This window comes from Salmo salar, chromosome ssa20, assembly GCF_905237065.1.
Source record: "Salmo salar chromosome ssa20, Ssal_v3.1, whole genome shotgun sequence".
Lineage (NCBI taxonomy): Eukaryota > Metazoa > Chordata > Actinopteri > Salmoniformes > Salmonidae > Salmo > Salmo salar.
Window position 1 is genome coordinate 87,771,281 of NC_059461.1, and position 22,500 is coordinate 87,793,780.

General features: G+C 50.6%; 1 protein-coding gene across 6 annotated transcripts in view; it reads right to left on the reverse strand.

Moving 5' to 3' along the window:
* Positions 1-22,500, reverse strand: part of LOC106581498 (muscleblind-like protein 1) — a 167,665-nt gene that overhangs the window by 99,272 nt on the left and 45,893 nt on the right. The window lies entirely within an intron of this gene.

Below are 22,500 nucleotides of genomic sequence, written 5' to 3' on the forward strand. Positions count from 1 at the left end.
GATGGATAGACAGGGGTAGAGGTAGAGATGGACAGACAGGGGTAGAGGTAGAGATGGATAGACAGGGGTAGAGGTGGAGATGGACAGACAGGGGTAGAGGTGGAGATGGACAGACAGGGGTAGAGGTGGAGATGGACAGACAGGGGTAGAGATATAGATGGACAGACAGGGGTAGAGGTGTAGATGGACAGACAGGGGTAGAGGTGGAGATGGACAGACAGGGGTAGAGGTAGAGATGGACAGACAGGGGTAGAGATGGATAGACAGGGGTAGAGGTAGAGATGGATAGACAGGGGTAGAGATGGAGATGGACAGACAGGGGTAGAGGTAGAGATGGACAGACAGGGGTAGAGATGGTGATGGACAGACAGGGGTAGAGGTAGAGATGGATAGACAGGGGTAGAGGTAGAGATGGATAGACAGGGGTAGAGGTATAGATGGATAGACAGGGGTAGAGGTAGAGATGGATAGACAGGGGTAGAGGTGGAGATGGATAGACAGGGGTAGAGGTATAGATGGATAGACAGGGGTAGAGGTATAGATGGATAGACAGGGGTAGAGGTAGAGATGGACAGACAGGGGTAGAGGTGGAGATGGATAGACAGGGGTAGAGGTATAGATGGATAGACAGGGGTAGAGGTATAGATGGACAGACAGGGGTAGAGGTGGAGATGGATAGACAGGGGTAGAGGTACAGATGGATAGACAGGGGTAGAGGTAGAGATGGACAGACGGGGTAGAGGTATAGATGGACAGACAGGGGTAGAGGTAGAGAAGGATAGACAGGGGTAGAGGTGGAGATGGACAGACAGGGGTAGAGGTATAGATGGACAGACAGGGGTAGAGGTAGAGATGGATAGACAGGGGTAGAGGTGGAGATGGACAGACAGGGGTAGAGGTGGAGATGGACAGACAGGGGTAGAGATGGAGATGGACAGACAGGGGTAGAGGTAGAGATGGACAGACAGGGGTAGAGATGGATAGACAGGGGTAGAGGTAGAGATGGATAGACAGGGGTAGAGATGGAGATGGACAGACAGGGGTAGAGGTAGAGATGGACAGACAGGGGTAGAGGTGGAGATGGACAGACAGGGGTAGAGGTAGAGATGGACAGACAGGGGTAGAGATGGATAGACAGGGGTAGAGGTAGAGATGGATAGACAGGGGTAGAGGTAGAGATGGATAGACAGGGGTAGAGATGGAGATGGACAGACAGGGGTAGAGGTAGAGATGGACAGACAGGGGTAGAGATGGTGATGGACAGACAGGGGTAGAGGTGGAGATGGACAGACAGGGGTGGAGATGGACAGACCGGGGTAGAGGTAGAGATGGACAGACAGGGGTAGAGGTATAGATGGACAGACAGGGGTAGAGATGGAGATGGACAGACAGGGGTAGAGCAGAGAATGTATAGATGGATAGACAGGGGTAGAGGTAGAGATGGATAGACAGGGGTAGAGGTAGAGATGGATAGACAGGGGTAGAGGTAGAGATGGATAGACAGGGGTAGAGGTATAGATGGATAGACAGGGGTAGAGGTGGAGATGGATAGACAGGAGTAGATGTATAGATGGATAGACAGGGGTAGAGGTAGAGATGGATAGACAGGGGTAGAGGTAGAGATGGATAGACAGGGGTAGAGGTAGAGATGGATAGACAGGGGTAGAGGTATAGATGGACAGACAGGGGTAGAGGTAGAGATGGATAGACAGGGGTAGAGATGGAGATGGACAGACAGGGGTAGAGATGGAGATGGACAGACAGTGGTAGAGGTAGAGATGGACAGACAGGGGTAGAGATGGAGATGGACAGACAGGGGTAGAGATGGAGATGGACAGACAGGGGTAGAGGTAGAGATGGACAGACAGGGGTAGAGATGGAGCTGGACAGACAGGGGTAGAGGTAGAGATGGATAGACAGGGGTAGAGGTGGAGATGGACAGACAGGGGTAGAGATGGAGATGGACAGACAGGGGTAGACGTAGAGATGGACAGACAGGGGTAGAGGTGGAGATGGATAGACAGGGGTAGAGGTGGAGATGGATAGACAAGGGTAGAGGTGGAGATGGACAGACAGGGGTAGAGGTGGAGATGGATAGACAGGGGTAGAGGTGGAGATGGACAGACAGGGGTAGAGATATAGATGGACAGACAGGGGTAGAGGTATAGATGGGTAGACAGGGGTAGAGGTGTAGATGGGTAGACAGGGGTAGAGGTATAGATGGACAGACAGGGGTAGAGGTGGAGATGGACAGACAGGGGAAGAGATGGATAGACAGGGGTAGAGATGGAGATGGACAGACAGGGGTAGAGGTAGAGATGGACAGACAGGGGTAGAGATGGTGATGGACAGACAGGGGTAGAGGTGGAGATGGACAGACAGGGGTGGAGATGGACAGACAGGGGTAGAGGTAGAGATGGACAGACAGGGGTAGAGGTATAGATGGACAGACAGGGGTAGAGATGGAGATGGACAGACAGGGGTAGAGGTAGAGATGGATAGACAGGGGTAGAGGTAGAGATGGATAGACAGGGGTAGAGGTAGAGATGGATAGACAGGGGTAGAGGTATAGATGGATAGACAGGGGTAGAGGTAGAGATAGATAGACAGGGGTAGAGGTGGAGATGGATAGACAGGGGTAGAGGTATAGATGGATAGACAGGGGTAGAGGTAGAGATGGACAGACAGGGGTGGAGATGGACAGACCGGGGTAGAGGTAGAGATGGACAGACAGGGGTAGAGGTATAGATGGACAGACAGGGGTAGAGGTAGAGATGGACAGACAGGGGTAGAGGTATAGATGGATAGACAGGGATAGAGGTAGAGATGGATAGACAGGGGTAGAGGTATAGATGGATAGACAGGGGTAGAGGTAGAGATGGATACACAGGGGTAGAGGTGGAGATGGATAGACAGGGGTAGAGGTATAGATGGATAGACAGGGGTAGAGGTAGAGATGGATAGACAGGGGTAGAGGTAGAGATGGATAGACAGGGGTAGAGGTATAGATGGACAGACAGGGGTAGAGGTAGAGATGGATAGACAGGGGTAGAGATGGAGATGGACAGACAGGGGTAGAGATGGAGATGGACAGACAGGGGTAGAGGTAGAGATGGACAGACAGGGGTAGAGATGGAGATGGACAGACAGGGGTAGAGATGGAGATGGACAGACAGGGGTAGAGGTAGAGATGGACAGACAGGGGTAGAGATGGAGCTGGACAGACAGGGGTAGAGGTAGAGATGGATAGACAGGGGTAGAGGTGGAGATGGACAGACAGGGGTAGAGGTGGAGATGGATAGACAGGGGTAGAGGTGGAGATGGACAGACAGGGGTAGAGATGGAGATGGACAGACAGGGGTAGAGGTGGAGATGGATAGACAGGGGTAGAGGTGGAGATGGATAGACAGGGGTAGAGGTGGAGATGGACAGACAGGGGTAGAGATATAGATGGACAGACAGGGGTAGAGGTATAGATGGGTAGACAGGGGTAGAGGTGTAGATGGACAGACAGGGGTAGAGGTGGAGATGGACAGACAGGGGTAGAGGTAGAGATGGACAGACAGGGGTAGAGATGGATAGACAGGGGTAGAGGTAGAGATGGATAGACAGGGGTAGAGATGGAGATGGACAGACAGGGGTAGAGGTAGAGATGGACAGACAGGGGTAGAGATGGTGATGGACAGACAGGGGTAGAGGTGGAGATGGACAGACAGGGGTGGAGATGGACAGACAGGGGTAGAGGTAGAGATGGACAGACAGGCGTAGAGGTATAGATGGACAGACAGGGGTAGAGATGGAGATGGACAGACAGGGGTAGAGGTAGAGATGGATAGACAGGGGTAGAGGTAGAGATGGATAGACAGGGGTAGAGGTAGAGATGGATAGACAGGGGTAGAGGTATAGATGGATAGACAGGGGTAGAGGTAGAGATGGATAGACAGGGGTAGAGGTGGAGATGGATAGACAGGGGTAGAGGTATAGATGGATAGACAGGGGTAGAGGTATAGATGGATAGACAGGGGTAGAGGTAGAGATGGACAGACAGGGGTAGAGGTAGAGATGGATACACAGGGGTAGAGGTGGAGATGGACAGACAGGGGTAGAGGTGGAGATGGACAGACAGGGGTAGAGGTAGAGATGGACAGACAGGGGTAGAGGTGGAGATGGATAGACAAGGGTAGAGGTGGAGATGGATAGACAGGGGTAGAGGTGGAGATGGATAGACAGGGGTAGAGGTGGAGATGGACAGACAGGGGTAGAGATATAGATGGACAGACAGGGGTAGAGGTGTAGATGGACAGACAGGGGTAGAGGTGGAGATGGACAGACAGGGGTAGAGGTAGAGATGGACAGACAGGGGTAGAGATGGATAGACAGGGGTAGAGGTAGAGATGGATAGACAGGGGTAGAGATGGAGATGGACAGACAGGGGTAGAGGTAGAGATGGACAGACAGGGGTAGAGATGGTGATGGACAGACAGGGGTAGAGATGGTGATGGACAGACAGGGGTAGAGGTAGTGATGGATAGACAGGGGTAGAGGTAGAGATGGATAGACAGGGGTAGAGGTATAGATGGATAGACAGGGGTAGAGGTAGAGATGGATAGACAGGGGTAGAGGTGGAGATGGATAGACAGGGGTAGAGGTATAGATGGATAGACAGGGGTAGAGGTATAGATGGATAGACAGGGGTAGAGGTAGAGATGGACAGACAGGGGTAGAGGTGGAGATGGATAGACAGGGGTAGAGGTATAGATGGATAGACAGGGGTAGAGGTATAGATGGACAGACAGGGGTAGAGGTGGAGATGGATAGACAGGGGTAGAGGTACAGATGGATAGACAGGGGTAGAGGTAGAGATGGACAGACGGGGGTAGAGGTATAGATGGACAGACAGGGGTAGAGGTAGAGAAGGATAGACAGGGGTAGAGGTGGAGATGGACAGACAGGGGTAGAGGTATAGATGGACAGACAGGGGTAGAGGTAGAGATGGATAGACAGGGGTAGAGGTGGAGATGGACAGACAGGGGTAGAGGTGGAGATGGACAGACAGGGGTAGAGATGGAGATGGATAGACAGGGGTAGAGGTAGAGATGGACAGACAGGGGTAGAGATGGATAGACAGGGGTAGAGGTAGAGATGGATAGACAGGGGTAGAGATGGAGATGGACAGACAGGGGTAGAGGTAGAGATGGACAGACAGGGGTAGAGGTGGAGATGGACAGACAGGGGTAGAGGTAGAGATGGACAGACAGGGGTAGAGATGGATAGACAGGGGTAGAGGTAGAGATGGATAGACAGGGGTAGAGATGGAGATGGACAGACAGGGGTAGAGGTAGAGATGGACAGACAGGGGTAGAGATGGTGATGGACAGACAGGGGTAGAGGTGGAGATGGACAGACAGGGGTGGAGATGGACAGACCGGGGTAGAGGTAGAGATGGACAGACAGGGGTAGAGGTATAGATGGACAGACAGGGGTAGAGATGGAGATGGACAGACAGGGGTAGAGGTATAGATGGATAGACAGGGATAGAGGTAGAGATGGATAGACAGGGGTAGAGGTAGAGATGGATAGACAGGGGTAGAGGTATAGATGGATAGACAGGGGTAGAGGTAGAGATGGATAGACAGGGGTAGAGGTGGAGATGGATAGACAGGAGTAGATGTATAGATGGATAGACAGGGGTAGAGGTAGAGATGGATAGACAGGGGTAGAGGTAGAGATGGATAGACAGGGGTAGAGGTAGAGATGGATAGACAGGGGTAGAGGTATAGATGGACAGACAGGGGTAGAGGTAGAGATGGATAGACAGGGGTAGAGGTGGAGATGGACAGACAGGGGTAGAGGTGGAGATGGACAGACAGGGGTAGAGATGGAGATGGACAGACAGGGGTAGAGGTAGAGATGGACAGACAGGGGTAGAGATGGATAGACAGGGGTAGAGGTAGAGATGGATAGACAGGGGTAGAGATGGAGATGGACAGACAGGGGTAGAGGTAGAGATGGACAGACAGGGGTAGAGGTGGAGATGGACAGACAGGGGTAGAGGTAGAGATGGACAGACAGGGGTAGAGATGGATAGACAGGGGTAGAGGTAGAGATGGATAGACAGGGGTAGAGATGGAGATGGACAGACAGGGGTAGAGGTAGAGATGGACAGACAGGGGTAGAGATGGTGATGGACAGACAGGGGTAGAGGTGGAGATGGACAGACAGGGGTGGAGATGGACAGACCGGGGTAGAGGTAGAGATGGACAGACAGGGGTAGAGGTATAGATGGACAGACAGGGGTAGAGATGGAGATGGACAGACAGGGGTAGAGGTATAGATGGATAGACAGGGATAGAGGTAGAGATGGATAGACAGGGGTAGAGGTAGAGATGGATAGACAGGGGTAGAGGTATAGATGGATAGACAGGGGTAGAGGTAGAGATGGATAGACAGGGGTAGAGGTGGAGATGGATAGACAGGAGTAGATGTATAGATGGATAGACAGGGGTAGAGGTAGAGATGGATAGACAGGGGTAGAGGTAGAGATGGATAGACAGGGGTAGAGGTAGAGATGGATAGACAGGGGTAGAGGTATAGATGGACAGACAGGGGTAGAGGTAGAGATGGATAGACAGGGGTAGAGATGGAGATGGACAGACAGGGGTAGAGATGGAGATGGACAGACAGTGGTAGAGGTAGAGATGGACAGACAGGGGTAGAGATGGAGATGGACAGACAGGGGTAGAGATGGAGATGGACAGACAGGGGTAGAGGTAGAGATGGACAGACAGGGGTAGAGATGGAGCTGGACAGACAGGGGTAGAGGTAGAGATGGATAGACAGGGGTAGAGGTGGAGATGGATAGACAGGGGTAGAGGTGGAGATGGATAGACAGGGGTAGAGGTGGAGATGGACAGACAGGGGTAGAGATATAGATGGACAGACAGGGGTAGAGGTATAGATGGGTAGACAGGGTTAGAGGTGTAGATGGACAGACAGGGGTAGAGGTGGAGATGGACAGACAGGGGAAGAGATGGGTAGACAGGGGTAGAGGTATAGATGGACAGACAGGGGTAGAGGTGGAGATGGACAGACAGGGGAAGAGATGGATAGACAGGGGTAGAGATGGAGATGGACAGACAGGGGTAGAGGTAGAGATGGAAAGACAGGGGTAGAGATGGTGATGGACAGACAGGGGTAGAGGTGGAGATGGACAGACAGGGGTGGAGATGGACAGACAGGGGTAGAGGTAGAGATGGACAGACAGGGGTAGAGGTATAGATGGACAGACAGGGGTAGAGATGGAGATGGACAGACAGGGGTAGAGGTAGAGATGGATAGACAGGGGTAGAGGTAGAGATGGATAGACAGGGGTAGAGGTAGAGATGGATAGACAGGGGTAGAGGTATAGATGGATAGACAGGGGTAGAGGTAGAGATAGATAGACAGGGGTAGAGGTGGAGATGGATAGACAGGGGTAGAGGTATAGATGGATAGACAGGGGTAGAGGTAGAGATGGACAGACAGGGGTAGAGGTGGAGATGGATAGACAGGGGTAGAGGTATAGATGGATAGACAGGGGTAGAGGTAGAGATGGACAGACAGGGGTAGAGGTGGAGATGGACAGACCGGGGTAGAGGTAGAGATGGACAGACAGGGGTAGAGGTATAGATGGACAGACAGGGGTAGAGATGGAGATGGACAGACAGGGGTAGAGGTATAGATGGATAGACAGGGATAGAGGTAGAGATGGATAGACAGGGGTAGAGGTAGAGATGGATAGACAGGGGTAGAGGTATAGATGGATAGACAGGGGTAGAGGTAGAGATGGATAGACAGGGGTAGAGGTGGAGATGGATAGACAGGAGTAGATGTATAGATGGATAGACAGGGGTAGAGGTAGAGATGGATAGACAGGGGTAGAGGTAGAGATGGATAGACAGGGGTAGAGGTAGAGATGGATAGACAGGGGTAGAGGTATAGATGGACAGACAGGGGTAGAGGTAGAGATGGATAGACAGGGGTAGAGATGGAGATGGACAGACAGGGGTAGAGATGGAGATGGACAGACAGTGGTAGAGGTAGAGATGGACAGACAGGGGTAGAGATGGAGATGGACAGACAGGGGTAGAGATGGAGATGGACAGACAGGGGTAGAGGTAGAGATGGACAGACAGGGGTAGAGATGGAGCTGGACAGACAGGGGTAGAGGTAGAGATGGATAGACAGGGGTAGAGGTGGAGATGGACAGACAGGGGTAGAGGTGGAGATGGACAGACAGGGGTAGAGATGGAGATGGACAGACAGGGGTAGACGTAGAGATGGACAGACAGGGGTAGAGGTGGAGATGGATAGACAAGGGTAGAGGTGGAGATGGATAGACAGGGGTAGAGGTGGAGATGGATAGACAGGGGTAGAGGTGGAGATGGACAGACAGGGGTAGAGATATAGATGGACAGACAGGGGTAGAGGTATAGATGGGTAGACAGGGGTAGAGGTGTAGATGGGTAGACACGGGTAGAGGTATAGATGGACAGACAGGGGTAGAGGTGGAGATGGACAGACAGGGGAAGAGATGGATAGACAGGGGTAGAGATGGAGATGGACAGACAGGGGTAGAGGTAGAGATGGACAGACAGGGGTAGAGATGGTGATGGACAGACAGGGGTAGAGGTGGAGATGGACAGACAGGGGTGGAGATGGACAGACAGGGGTAGAGGTAGAGATGGACAGACAGGGGTAGAGGTATAGATGGACAGACAGGGGTAGAGATGGAGATGGACAGACAGGGGTAGAGGTAGAGATGGATAGACAGGGGTAGAGGTAGAGATGGATAGACAGGGGTAGAGGTAGAGATGGATAGACAGGGGTAGAGGTATAGATGGATAGACAGGGGTAGAGGTAGAGATGGATAGACAGGGGTAGAGGTGGAGATGGATAGACAGGGGTAGAGGTATAGATGGATAGACAGGGGTAGAGGTAGAGATGGACAGACAGGGGTGGAGATGGACAGACCGGGGTAGAGGTAGAGATGGACAGACAGGGGTAGAGGTATAGATGGACAGACAGGGGTAGAGGTAGAGATGGACAGACAGGGGTAGAGGTATAGATGGATAGACAGGGGATAGAGGTAGAGATGGATAGACAGGGGTAGAGGTATAGATGGATAGACAGGGGTAGAGGTAGAGATGGATAGACAGGGGTAGAGGTGGAGATGGATAGACAGGGGTAGAGGTGGAGATGGACAGACAGGGGTAGAGATATAGATGGACAGACAGGGGTAGAGGTATAGATGGGTAGACAGGGGTAGAGGTGTAGATGGACAGACAGGGGTAGAGGTGGAGATGGACAGACAGGGGTAGAGGTAGAGATGGACAGACAGGGGTAGAGATGGATAGACAGGGGTAGAGGTAGAGATGGATAGACAAGGGTAGAGATGGAGATGGACAGACAGGGGTAGAGGTAGAGATGGACAGACAGGGGTAGAGATGGTGATGGACAGACAGGGGTAGAGGTGGAGATGGACAGACAGGGGTGGAGATGGACAGACAGGGGTAGAGGTAGAGATGGACAGACAGGCGTAGAGGTATAGATGGACAGACAGGGGTAGAGATGGAGATGGACAGACAGGGGTAGAGGTAGAGATGGATAGACAGGGGTAGAGGTAGAGATGGATAGACAGGGGTAGAGGTAGAGATGGATAGACAGGGGTAGAGGTATAGATGGATAGACAGGGGTAGAGGTAGAGATGGATAGACAGGGGTAGAGGTGGAGATGGATAGACAGGGGTAGAGGTATAGATGGATAGACAGGGGTAGAGGTATAGATGGATAGACAGGGGTAGAGGTATAGATGGATAGACAGGGGTAGAGGTAGAGATGGACAGACAGGGGTAGAGGTAGAGATGGATACACAGGGGTAGAGGTGGAAATGGACAGACAGGGGTAGAGGTGGAGATGGACAGACAGGGGTAGAGGTAGAGATGGACAGACAGGGGTAGAGGTGGAGATGGATAGACAAGGGTAGAGGTGGAGATGGATAGACAGGGGTAGAGGTGGAGATGGACAGACAGGGGTAGAGGTGGAGATGGACAGACAGGGGTAGAGATATAGATGGACAGACAGGGGTAGAGGTGTAGATGGACAGACAGGGGTAGAGGTGGAGATGGACAGACAGGGGTAGAGGTAGAGATGGACAGACAGGGGTAGAGATGGATAGACAGGGGTAGAGGTAGAGATGGATAGACAGGGGTAGAGATGGAGATGGACAGACAGGGGTAGAGGTAGAGATGGACAGACAGGGGTAGAGATGGTGATGGACAGACAGGGGTAGAGGTAGAGATGGATAGACAGGGGTAGAGGTGGAGATGGATAGACAGGGGTAGAGGTATAGATGGATAGACAGGGGTAGAGGTAGAGATGGATAGACAGGGGTAGAGGTAGAGATGGATAGACAGGGGTAGAGGTATAGATGGATAGACAGGGGTAGAGGTATAGATGGATAGACAGGGGTAGAGGTAGAGATGGACAGACAGGGGTAAAGGTGGAGATGGATAGACAGGGGTAGAGGTATAGATGGATAGACAGGGGTAGAGGTAGAGATGGACAGACGGGGTAGAGGTATAGATGGACAGACAGGGGTAGAGGTAGAGAAGGATAGACAGGGGTAGAGGTGGAGATGGACAGACAGGGGTAGAGGTATAGATGGACAGACAGGGGTAGAGGTAGAGATGGATAGACAGGGGTAGAGGTGGAGATGGACAGACAGGGGTAGAGGTGGAGATGGACAGACAGGGGTAGAGATGGAGATGGACAGACAGGGGTAGAGGTAGAGATGGACAGACAGGGGTAGAGATGGATAGACAGGGGTAGAGTTAGAGATGGATAGACAGGGGTAGAGATGGAGATGGACAGACAGGGGTAGAGGTAGAGATGGACAGACAGGGGTAGAGGTGGAGATGGACAGACAGGGGTAGAGGTAGAGATGGACAGACAGGGGTAGAGATGGATAGACAGGGGTAGAGGTAGAGATGGATAGACAGGGGTAGAGATGGAGATGGACAGACAGGGGTAGAGGTAGAGATGGACAGACAGGGGTAGAGATGGTGATGGACAGACAGGGGTAGAGGTGGAGATGGACAGACAGGGGTGGAGATGGACAGACCGGGGTAGAGGTAGAGATGGACAGACAGGGGTAGAGGTATAGATGGACAGACAGGGGTAGAGATGGAGATGGACAGACAGGGGTAGAGGTATAGATGGATAGACAGGGATAGAGGTAGAGATGGATAGACAGGGGTAGAGGTAGAGATGGATAGACAGGGGTAGAGGTATAGATGGATAGACAGGGGTAGAGGTAGAGATGGATAGACAGGGGTAGAGGTGGAGATGGATAGACAGGAGTAGATGTATAGATGGATAGACAGGGGTAGAGGTAGAGATGGATAGACAGGGGTAGAGGTAGAGATGGATAGACAGGGGTAGAGGTATAGATGGACAGACAGGGGTAGAGGTAGAGATGGATAGACAGGGGTAGAGGTGGAGATGGACAGACAGGGGTAGAGGTGGAGATGGACAGACAGGGGTAGAGATGGAGATGGACAGACAGGGGTAGAGGTAGAGATGGACAGACAGGGGTGGAGATGGATAGACAGGGGTAGAGGTAGAGATGGATAGACAGGGGTAGAGATGGAGATGGACAGACAGGGGTAGAGGTAGAGATGGACAGACAGGGGTAGAGGTGGAGATGGACAGACAGGGTAGAGGTAGAGATGGACAGACAGGGGTAGAGATGGATAGACAGGGGTAGAGGTAGAGATGGATAGACAGGGGTAGAGATGGAGATGGACAGACAGGGGTAGAGGTAGAGATGATCAGACAGGGGTAGAGATGGTGATTGACAGACAGGGGTAGAGGTGGAGATGGACAGACAGGGGTGGAGATGGACAGACCGGGGTAGAGGTAGAGATGGACAGACAGGGGTAGAGGTATAGATGGACAGACAGGGGTAGAGATGGAGATGGACAGACAGGGGTAGAGGTATAGATGGATAGACAGGGATAGAGGTAGAGATGGATAGACAGGGGTAGAGGTAGAGATGGATAGACAGGGGTAGAGGTATAGATGGATAGACAGGGGTAGAGGTATAGATGGATAGACAGGGGTAGAGGTAGAGATGGATAGACAGGGGTAGAGGTGGAGATGGATAGACAGGAGTAGATGTATAGATGGATAGACAGGGGTAGAGGTAGAGATGGATAGACAGGGGTAGAGGTAGAGATGGATAGACAGGGGTAGAGGTAGAGATGGATAGACAGGGTTAGAGGTATAGATGGACAGACAGGGGTAGAGGTAGAGATGGATAGACAGGGGTAGAGATGGAGATGGACAGACAGGGGTAGAGATGGAGATGGACAGACAGTGGTAGAGGTAGAGATGGACAGACAGGGGTAGAGATGGAGATGGACAGACAGGGGTAGAGATGGAGATGGACAGACAGGGGTAGAGGTAGAGATGGACAGACAGGGGTAGAGATGGAGCTGGACAGACAGGGGTAGAGGTAGAGATGGATAGACAGGGGTAGAGGTGGAGATGGATAGACAGGGGTAGAGGTGGAGATGGATAGACAGGGGTAGAGGTGGAGATGGACAGACAGGGGTAGAGATATAGATGGACAGACAGGGGTAGAGGTATAGATGGGTAGACAGGGGTAGAGGTGTAGATGGACAGACAGGGGTAGAGGTGGAGATGGACAGACAGGGGAAGAGATGGGTAGACAGGGGTAGAGGTATAGATGGACAGACAGGGGTAGAGGTGGAGATGGACAGACAGGGGTAGAGGTAGAGATGGACAGACAGGGGTAGAGATGGATAGACAGGGGTAGAGGTAGAGATGGATAGACAGGGGTAGAGATGGAGATGGACAGACAGGGGTAGAGGTAGAGATGGACAGACAGGGGTAGAGATGGTGATGGACAGACAGGGGTAGAGGTGGAGATGGACAGACAGGGGTGGAGATGGACAGACCGGGGTAGAGGTAGAGATGGACAGACAGGGGTAGAGGTATAGATGGATAGACAGGGGTAGAGGTATAGATGGATAGACAGGGGTAGAGGTAGAGATGGACAGACAGGGGTAGAGGTGGAGATGGATAGACAGGGGTAGAGGTAGAGATGGATAGACAGGGGTAGAGGTGGAGATGGATAGACAGGAGTAGATGTATAGATGGATAGACAGGGGTAGAGGTAGAGATGGATAGACAGGGGTAGAGGTAGAGATGGATAGACAGGGGTAGAGGTATAGATGGACAGACAGGGGTAGAGGTAGAGATGGATAGACAGGGGTAGAGGTGGAGATGGACAGACAGGGGTAGAGGTGGAGATGGACAGACAGGGGTAGAGATGGAGATGGACAGACAGGGGTAGAGGTAGAGATGGACAGACAGGGGTGGATATGGATAGACAGGGGTAGAGGTAGAGATGGATAGACAGGGGTAGAGATGGAGATGGACAGACAGGGGTAGAGGTAGAGATGGACAGACAGGGGTAGAGGTAGAGATGGACAGACAGGGGTAGAGGTAGAGATGGACAGACAGGGGTAGAGATGGATAGACAGGGGTAGAGGTAGAGATGGATAGACAGGGGTAGAGATGGAGATGGACAGACAGGGGTAGAGGTAGAGATGGACAGACAGGGGTAGAGATGGTGATGGACAGACAGGGGTAGAGGTGGAGATGGACAGACAGGGGTGGAGATGGACAGACCGGGGTAGAGGTAGAGATGGACAGACAGGGGTAGAGGTATAGATGGACAGACAGGGGTAGAGATGGAGATGGACAGACAGGGGTAGAGGTATAGATGGATAGACAGGGATAGAGGTAGAGATGGATAGACAGGGGTAGAGGTAGAGATGGATAGACAGGGGTAGAGGTATAGATGGATAGACAGGGGTAGAGGTAGAGATGGATAGACAGGGGTAGAGGTGGAGATGGATAGACAGGAGTAGATGTATAGATGGATAGACAGGGGTAGAGGTAGAGATGGATAGACAGGGGTAGAGGTAGAGATGGATAGACAGGGGTAGAGGTAGAGATGGATAGACAGGGGTAGAGGTATAGATGGACAGACAGGGGTAGAGGTAGAGATGGATAGACAGGGGTAGAGATGGAGATGGACAGACAGGGGTAGAGATGGAGATGGACAGACAGTGGTAGAGGTAGAGATGGACAGACAGGGGTAGAGATGGAGATGGACAGACAGGGGTAGAGATGGAGATGGACAGACAGGGGTAGAGGTAGAGATGGACAGACAGGGGTAGAGATGGAGCTGGACAGACAGGGGTAGAGGTAGAGATGGATAGACAGGGGTAGAGGTGGAGATGGATAGACAGGGGTAGAGGTGGAGATGGATAGACAGGGGTAGAGGTGGAGATGGACAGACAGGGGTAGAGATATAGATGGACAGACAGGGGTAGAGGTATAGATGGGTAGACAGGGGTAGAGGTGTAGATGGACAGACAGGGGTAGAGGTGGAGATGGACAGACAGGGGAAGAGATGGGTAGACAGGGGTAGAGGTATAGATGGACAGACAGGGGTAGAGGTGGAGATGGACAGACAGGGGAAGAGATGGATAGACAGGGGTAGAGATGGAGATGGACAGACAGGGGTAGAGGTAGAGATGGACAGACAGGGGTAGAGATGGTGATGGACAGACAGGGGTAGAGGTGGAGATGGACAGACAGGGGTGGAGATGGACAGACAGGGGTAGAGGTAGAGATGGACAGACAGGGGTAGAGGTATAGATGGACAGACAGGGGTAGAGATGGAGATGGACAGACAGGGGTAGAGGTAGAGATGGATAGACAGGGGTAGAGGTAGAGATGGATAGACAGGGGTAGAGGTAGAGATGGATAGACAGGGGTAGAGGTATAGATGGATAGACAGGGGTAGAGGTAGAGATAGATAGACAGGGGTAGAGGTGGAGATGGATAGACAGGGGTAGAGGTATAGATGGATAGACAGGGGTAGAGGTAGAGATGGACAGACAGGGGTAGAGGTGGAGATGGATAGACAGGGGTAGAGGTATAGATGGATAGACAGGGGTAGAGGTAGAGATGGACAGACAGGGGTAGAGGTGGAGATGGACAGACAGGGGTAGAGATGGAGATGGACAGACAGGGGTAGAGGCAGAGATGGACAGACAGGGGTAGAGGTGGAGATGGATAGACAAGGGTAGAGGTGGAGATGGATAGACAGGGGTAGAGGTGGAGATGGACAGACAGGGGTAGAGATATAGATGGATAGACAGGGGTAGAGGTAGAGATGGCTAGACAGGGGTAGAGATGGAGAATGACAGACAGGGGTAGAGGTAGAGATGGACATACAGGGGTAGAGATGGTGATGGACAGACAGGGGTAGAGGTGGAGATGGACAGACAGGGGTGGAGATGGACAGACAGGGGTAGAGGTAGAGATGGACAGACAGGGGTAGAGATGGAGATGGACAGACAGGGGTAGAGGTAGAGATGGATAGACAGGGGTAGAGGTAGAGATGGATAGACAGGGGTAGAGGTATAGATGGATAGACAGGGGTAGAGGTATAGATGGACACACAGGGGTAGACGTGGAGATGGATAGACAGGGGTAGAGGTATAGATGGATAGACAGGGGTAGAGGTGGAGATGGACAGACAGGGGTAGAGGTGGAGATGGACAGACAGGGGTAGAGATGGAGATGGACAGACGGGGTAGAGGTATAGATGGATAGACAGGGGTAGAGGTGGAGATGGACAGACAGGGGTAGAGGTGGAGATGGACAGACAGGGGTAGAGGTGGAGATGGACAGACAGGAGTAGAGGTAGAGAAAGCAGGAGGGAGGGAGTTTTTGTTAAACCCCAAATCCACTGTTCTCTCTCTCTTTCTTGCATTTATCTAAGCAGAGATGACGGTGAGAAGACAAATCATCCTGGAGAGTCCCGCCGTGTACCTGCTTCCTTCGCTACAATTCTCTCAGCCCGTCTTTACCCTCTTCCCTCCCTTCATCTCTCTCAGCCCGTCTGTACCCTCTTCCCTCCCTTCATCTCTCTCAGCCCGTCTGTACCCTCTTCCCTCCCTTCATCTCTCTCAGCCCGTCTGTACCCTCTTCCCATCCTTCATCTCTCTCAGCCCGTCTGTACCCTCTTCCCTCCCTTCATCTCCCTCAGCCCGTCTGTACCCTCTTCCCATCCTTCATCTCTCTCAGCCCGTCTGTACCCTCTTCCCTCCCTTCATCTCCCTCAGCCCGTCTGTACCCTCTTCCCATCCTTCATCTCTCTCAGCCCGTCTGTACCCTCTTCCCTCCCTTCATCTCCCTCAGCCCGTCTGTACCCTCTTCCCATCCTTCATCTCTCTCAGCCCGTCTGTACCCTCTTCCCTCCCTTCATCTCCCTCAGCCCGTCTGTACCCTCTTCCCATCCTTCATCTCTCTCAGCCCGTCTGTACCCTCTTCCCTCCCTTCATCTCCCTCAGCCCGTCTGTACCCTCTTCCCATCCTTCATCTCTCTCAGCCCGTCTGTACCTGCTTTTCTCTCTTCATCTCTCTCAGCCCGTCTGTACCCTCTTCCCATCCTTCATCTCTCTCAGCCCGTCTGTACCCTCTTCCCTCCCTTCATCTCTCTCAGCCCGTCTGTACCCCTCTTCCCTCCCTTCATCTCTCTCAGCCCGTCTGTACCCTCTTCCCATCCTTCATCTCTCTCAGCCCGTCTGTACCCTCTTCCCTCCCTTCATCTCTCTCAGCCTGTCTGTACCCTCTTCCCATCCTTCATCTCTCTCAGCCCGTCTGTACCCTCTTCCCATCCTTCATCTCTCTCAGCCCGTCTGTACCCTCTTCCCATCCTTCATCTCTCTCAGCCCGTCTGTACCTGCTTTTCTCTCTTCATCTCTCTCAGCCCGTCTGTACCCTCTTCCCATCCTTCATCTCTCTCAGCCCGTCTGTACCCTCTTCCCTCCCTTCATCTCTCTCAGCCCGTCTGTACCCTCTTCCCTCCCTTCATCTCTCTCAGCCCGTCTGTACCCTCTTCCCATCCTTCATCTCTCTCAGCCCGTCTGTACCCTCTTCCCTCCCTTCATCTCTCTCAGCCCGTCTGTACCCTCTTCCCATCCTTCATCTCTCTCAGCCCGTCTGTACCCTCTTCCCTCCCTTCATCTCTCTCAGCCCGTCTGTACCCTCTTCCCATCCTTCATCTCTCTCAGCCCGTCTGTACCCTCTTCCCTCCCTTCATCTCTTTCAGCCCTTCTGTACCCTCTTCCCATCCTTCATCTCTCTCAGCCCGTCTGTACCTGCTTTTCTCTCTTCATCTCTCTAAGCCCGTCTGTACCCACTTCCCTCCCTTCATCTCTCAGCCCGTCTGTACCCATTTCCTTCCCTTCATCTCTCTCAGCCCATCTGTACCCACTCCTCTCCCTTCATCTCTCAGCCCATCTGTACCCACTCCTCTCCCTTCATCTCTCAGCCCATCTGTACCCACTCCTCTCCCTTCATCTCTCAGCCCATCTGTACCCACTTCCCTCCCTTCATCTCTCAGCCCATCTGTACCCACTTCCCTCCCTTCATCTCTCAGCCCAACTGTACCCACTTCCCTCCCTTCATCTCTCAGCCCATCTGTACCCACTCCTCTCCCTTCATCTCTCAGCCCATCTGTACCCACTTCCCTCCCTTCATCTCTCAGCCCATCTGTACCCACTTCCCTCCCTTCATCTCTCAGCCCATCTGTACCCACTCCTCTCCCTTCATCAATCTCAGCCCGTCTGTACCTTCCTCTGTCTTGCATCCAAAGCTAAATTAAGCAACATTGTGTAAACAGGAATGTGGAAAATCTGATATTGAAGAGAGATAGAGAGAGAACACATATGTTACTATTGTAACTCCACCCTCTCTCACTGTCCCTCTTACTTCTGAATTCATCCAAGGAAATATATCATTGTGTCAAAAGGACATGGAACGGGTGCATACAACAGACTTAGCTTTGGGAAGAAGGCATAGGCCTGGATGTGTATGTATAAATGTATGTACGTACGTGAGTGTGTATGTTTATGTGTATGTATGTGTATATGTGAATGTGTATGTATGTGTACGTGCATGTGCATGTGTGTGTATGTGGGTTTGTACACTTACTGGAAATTCATAGCTCTGACCCTGCATGGCTTTGGCATTGTGAGCGCACACAAACACACACACATAGACACACACACACACACACACACACACACACACACACACACACACACACACACACACACACACACACACACACACATAGACACACACAAACACACACACACATAGACAAACACACACACAAACACACACACACACATAGACACACACACACACACACACAAAAACACACACACACATAGACACACACACACACACACACAAAAACACACACACACATAGACACACACACACACACACACACACATAGAAACACAAACACACACACATAGACACACACACACACACACACACACACACACACACACACCGTCTCATTGTAACCTTTCCAAACACCAGACTGCCTTGGCCTCGATCTGACATCTAGACTACTCTGCTACAACTGTTTCCCTGAATAACACACTGGCCAGCCAATCTGATAGGAAACAGAACAGAGAACAGAGCCCTGTACACTAACTGAAAAAAACTAAGGAGTGAAGTTCGGTCTTGTGTCTGCGTGTCTGCGTGTCTGCGTGTCCGCGTGTCTGTGTGTGTCTGTGTGTGTCTGTGTGTGCGTGTGTGTCATTATTAAGAGGGGCTGCCAGGTAATGTGAAACCGTGCTTGGAGGCATCCCCAGCTGACCCAGTCTCTCACTGTCTCCTGGAAAATGATTTATGAGCATGTCTTTATGTGTGTGTGACAGTGTTTATATCTTTGAATGTATGACTTTATGAGAGTGTATATACATTACTAATATTCACAGTAGGGTTTTCTGAGGGTCTGTATACCTTTACAGTATTGTTGTGTCTATGAATATCCCTCTTTCTCACACTCCTGCTGTCTTGCTCCTCCCACTGCCCTACATAAAGTCTATTGACTCAAAGGTGTGTCAATCGAAGAAACATTATTAAGCCATCCCCATTAAAAACAGTCAGCTACAGCTAGAGATGTCAACACCACATCTCTTCAGGTCTCGTCCCTGTGTCTACACCACATCTCTTCAGGTCTTGTCCCTGTGTCCCCACCACATCTCTTCAGGTCCCGTCCCTGTGTCTAGACCACATCTCTTCAGGTCCCGTCCCTGTGTCAACACCACATCTCTTCAGGTCCCGTCCCTGTGTCTAGACCACATCTCTTCAGGTCCCGTCCCTGTGTCTAGACCACATCTCTTCAGGTCCCGTCCCTGTGTCTAGACCACATCTCTTCAGGTCTCGTCCCTGTGTCTACACCACATCTCTTCAGGTCCCGTCCCTGTGTCTAGACCACATCTCTTCAGGTCCCGTGCCTGTGTCTAGACCACATCTCTTCAGGTCTCGTCCCTGTGTCTAGACCACATCTCTTCAGGTCCCGCCCCTGTGTCTAGACCACATCTCTTCAGGTCCCGCCCCTGTGTCTACACCACATCTCTTCAGGTCCCATCCCTGTGTCTAGAGCACATCTCTTCAGGTCCCGCCCCTGTGTCAACAACACTCCTTCAGGTCCTGCCCCTTCAGTCTACACCACACCCCTTCAGGTCCCGCCCCTGTGGCCCCACCACATCTCTTCAGGTCCCGTCCCTGTGTCTACACCACACTCCTTCAGGTCCCGCCCCTTCAGTCTACACCACACCCCTTCAGGTCCCGCCCCTGTGTCTACACCACACCCCTTCAGCTCCCGCCCCTTCAGTCTACACCACACCCCTTCAGGTATAAACAGGGAAGAGATGGATGTGCTGTTGGTTCTTGCTGTTCCAGCTGTAAGCTTCCTTTTTTGTGCTTTTTTTTTTCGAGATTTGCGTTAAGGGTAGGATTAGGTTTTAAACCACATTTTAAGAAGAGAATTGTAGAAATAGTTAGGGTTTACGACTTTGTGGCTGTCATCAGGACTATATGGGTCCATGTCGATCATAATGAAATGACACTTTACATCTCAGACTGTCATCAGGACTATATGGGTCCATGTCGATCATAATGAAATGACACTTTACATCTCAGACTGTCATCAGGACCATTGAGAGAAATCCCTTGCAGTTGTAGTAATCGCTGTCCGAGTTTGCTCGGATCCTGCAGAACAATTATAATTACAACGCAGCTGGAATGCAAGTTGTGAAATTTTGCAACTAACATCCGAAAGTATTGAACGTTTATTTCCTGGAAAATACTTCACACAGGTTGGACAATAGACGTGTTTTCTCCTTTGTATCCTCTTGTAGTGTTCAGCGGGAAGAACACACCATTTTCTAAGTAAAAATCTACAGCAATTGTAATTTATGGAGAGACGTTTTTGCTTCTGCTTCTGCGGCTAAAAAGTAGCGCCAAAAGCATAGAACACCAGACTAGCCAGACGTTTTTAGCTAGCAAGAATTTGGAAACAAAAACGATAAATGACACCGGATCCCGTTGTTCAAATTTCGTCACTAGCTAAGAGCCAAAATGAGTGCCTCAGCCCCTCTTGCTTGGTAAGCTACTCTTGCGCCCCCTAGTGGATATACACTACACAAGGCGGACTTCCTCTCTGGGTGGAACGCAATGACGATGTGGACAAAATTGCACGCTGCCCCAAGATACCTGACTCTGCCCTTCCACATGCATGCACGTCAAGTGAAACTTGTAGCCACCTTTACTCTGTTTCTCTCTCTCTCTCTCTCTCTCTCTCTCTCTCTCTCTCTCTCTCTCTCTCTCTCTCTCTCTCTCTCTCTCTCTTTCTCGCTCTCTCCTTCGATCTCTCTCCATCTCTCTCTCTTTCTCCTTCTGTCTCTCTCTCTCTCTTTCTCCTCTATCTCTCTCTCTCTCTCTCTCTGTCTCTCTCTCTCTCTTTCTCTCGGTGTAGTGGGAGTGTGTGTGTCTGTGCCAGATCAAAAATAGACAGTGAATTACAGAGAGCCCTGTGGGCTGAATGAGACCCCACTATGAGTGTGTGACCCCAAAATAACACATTGTATGCTACACATTACCACTGCACGCACGCACGCACGCACACACACACACACACACACACACACACACACACACACACACACACACACACACACACACACACACACACACACACACACACACACACACACACACACACACACACACACACACACACACACACACACACACACACACACACACACTCAGACAAACAAGTGTAACTATGTCTACTCTAAGATTCTGTAGACCAGACAAGTCTTTGTGAAAGTTTATAGTAATATCTCTCCTTACAGACCAGCCAAGTCTTTATTAAGATCTTAGTAATATCTCTCCTTACAGACTAGCCAAGTCTTTATGAAAGTTTATAGTAATATCTCTCCTTACAGACCAGCCAAGTCTTTATTAAGATCTTAGTAATATCTCTCCTTACAGACCAGCCAAGTCTTTATAAAGATCTTAGTAATATCTCTCCTTACAGACCAGCCAAGTCTTTATTAACATCTTAGTAATATCTCTCCTTACAGACCAGCCAAGTCTTTATTAACATCTTAGTAATATCTCTCCTTACAGACCACCCAAGTCTTTATTAAGATCTTAGTAATATCTCTCCTTACAGACCAGCCAAGTCTTTATTAACATCTTAGTAATATCTCTCCTTACAGACCAGCCAAGTCTTTATTAAAGTTTATAGTAATATCTCTCCTTACAGACCAGCCAAGTCTTTATTAACATCTTAGTAATATCTCTCCTTACAGACCAGCCAAGTCTTTATTAACATCTTAGTAATATCTCTCCTTACAGACCACCCAAGTCTTTATTAAGATCTTAGTAATATCTCTCCTTACAGACCAGCCAAGTCTTTATTAACATCTTAGTAATATCTCTCCTTACAGACCAGCCAAGTCTTTATTAAGATCTTAGTAATATCTCTCCTTACAGACCAGCCAAGTCTTTATTAAGATCTTAGTAATATCTGTCCTTACAGACCAGCCAAGTCTTTATTAACATCTTAGTAATATCTCTCCTTACAGACCAGCCAAGTCTTTATTAAGATCTTAGTAATATCTGTCCTTACAGACCAGCCAAGTCTTTATTAACATCTTAGTAATATCTCTCCTTACAGACCAGCCAAGTCTTTATTAAGATCTTAGTAATATCTCTCCTTACAGACCAGCCAAGTCTTTATTAACATCTTAGTAATATCTCTCCTTACAGACCACCCAAGTCTATATTAAGATCTTAGTAATATCTCTCCTTACAGACCAGCCAAGTCTTTATTAACATCTTAGTAATATCTCTCCTTACAGACCAGCCAAGTCTTTATGAAAGTTTATAGTAATATCTCTCCTTACAGACCAGCCAAGTCTTTATTAACATCTTAGTAATATCTCTCCTTACAGACCAGCCAAGTCTTTAT